At 49.3% G+C, this 2,052-nt stretch overlaps 1 pseudogene; it reads right to left on the bottom strand.

Moving 5' to 3' along the window:
- Positions 1-517: 517 nt before the first annotated feature.
- LOC137363477 (U4 spliceosomal RNA) lies at positions 518-574 on the bottom strand (annotated as a pseudogene).
- Between the last annotated feature and the right edge of the window lie 1,478 nt (positions 575-2,052).

The following is a 2,052-nucleotide window of genomic DNA, read 5'->3' as shown; positions in this document are numbered from 1 at the left end:
AGGGTGGATGATGGCTCCACTGGGATCTACCTTCAAGGTCACCTTGACCTGCCGCTTGCTGGTCCAGATCCCAAAGGGGTCCTTGACATCAGTGCTGCTGCCGGCCACCTCGACGTACCTGGCGAGAAAGGTGAGTACATCCACCACCGGAACATGGGGGTTGTAGAGGTGAATCGTCACCACCCGGTCCCGTTGTGACGGAAGCGTGAAGAGCGGCTCCGCTGTGAGGATCGACAGTGGAGCCCGGTCCCCTTTCTCCTTGAACGCCTTCAGGAACTTGATGCATCCCGCCACGTTCCGGAACGTCACTTCGAAGTATCCACTGCTGGGGAAATCCTGCAGGCAGAAGACGTCCGTCGCTTGAAATCCGCAGCAATCGAAGAGAATTTTCTTGATGAAGAAGGTGCGATCGACCGGTGCTTCTCCTTCCTTGTCCGTCACGAACACCCGAACTGTGTTGCGCACTCCCTGGCCCGAAGCTCGAAAATTGGTTATAGCCATTTTACTCAAAGCTTCCCCATAATCACGCTTCGGTTAAACCTCATTAGCTACGATATTGCCACTGCGCAAAACTCAAATCCCCTACTATTACTGCTCTATTGTTCTTGCACTTCTCAGAGATTTGCCTACATATCTGCTGTTCTATCTCCCACTGACTGTTTGGGGGTCCATAGTACACTCAGTGTACTATGATTGCCACTTTTTTTGTTCCTTAGCTCGATCCATATAGTCTCATCTGATAAACCTTACAACATATCATCCCTCCTCACAGCTGTAATAGTTTCTTTGGCCAAAATTGCCACTCCCCCTCCTTTCTTATCCCCCTCCCTATCGCGTCTGAAAACCCTGTAAACAGGAACATTGAGCTGCTATTCCTGTCCCTCCTTAAGCCATGTTTCTGTAATAGCTATGATATCATACTGCCATGTGTCTCTCCGTGCCTTCAGCTCATCTGCTTTATTTGCTCTACTCCTTGCATTAAAATAGATACCCTTGAGCACTGCCAAACTTTTTTTTTTTAATTTTCTAACCTTTGTTTCCTCTGTCTTCCAGACATTAATTTTCTGCCTTCCATTTTCATTTCAGCTTTTGTCCCATCTGAGTCTACCCTCAGGTCCCCATCCCCCTGCCAAACTAGTTTAAACCCTCTCCAACAGCACTGACAAAATGTCCCGCAAGGAACTCAGTCCCAGCTCTGTTCAGGTGCAACCCATCCGATCTGTCCCAAGAATCTGAAGCCCTCCCTCCTGCACCATCTTTCCAGCCACACATTCATCTGTGTTACCCTTCTATTCCTGTACTCATTTGCACGTGGCACTGGGAATAATCTGGAGATTACTACTTTTGATGGCAAGTTTGCTGATTTCTTACCGAGCTGCCTAAGTTCTGACTGCAGGACAACATCCTTCTTTCTAACTATGTCGATGGGTCCAATGTGGACCACAACTGCTGGCTGTTCATCCTCCCCCTTCAGGATGCTCTGTAGATGCTCAATGACATCCTTGACCCTGGCACCAGGAAGGCAACACTCCATTCCTGGATTCACATCTGCGGCCACAGGAATGCCTCATTTTTCCTTGACTATTGAGTCGCCTATCACTATGGCTTTTCCAGTCTTCCCTGTACTCCCCTTTACAGCTGAGCCACCCATGGTGCCATGGACTTGGTTCTGACTGCTCTCCCCAGGGAAGCATCATTGTCCTCCATATTCAGAACTGAATACCAGTTGGAGAGTGAGATGCACTCAGTGTCCTGCAGTACCTGCCTGATTCTTTTTGACTGCTTGGTGGTCACCCATTCCCTCTCTCCCTGCTTACTGTTAAGCTGTGGGCTGACTACATCTATGAACATGCTATCCATGCAGCTCTCATCCTTTCAAGTGAACCGCAGTGTCGCCAGCTGCTGCATAAGTTCCAAAACCCAGAGCTCAAGCTGCCGCAATTGACCACACTTCCTGCACAAATGGTTCTCCAGGATACGGGAAGGATCCTGGAGCTCCCACATAGCACAGGAGGTGCACTCTCGAAGCTGAAGCACCCCTACCATTCATTT

Source organism: Heterodontus francisci, unplaced genomic scaffold, assembly GCF_036365525.1.
Source record: "Heterodontus francisci isolate sHetFra1 unplaced genomic scaffold, sHetFra1.hap1 HAP1_SCAFFOLD_61, whole genome shotgun sequence".
NCBI classification, from domain to species: domain Eukaryota; kingdom Metazoa; phylum Chordata; class Chondrichthyes; order Heterodontiformes; family Heterodontidae; genus Heterodontus; species Heterodontus francisci.
Note: the sequence above shows the minus strand (reverse complement) of the source record. Positions and strands in the feature narration are given on the sequence as shown.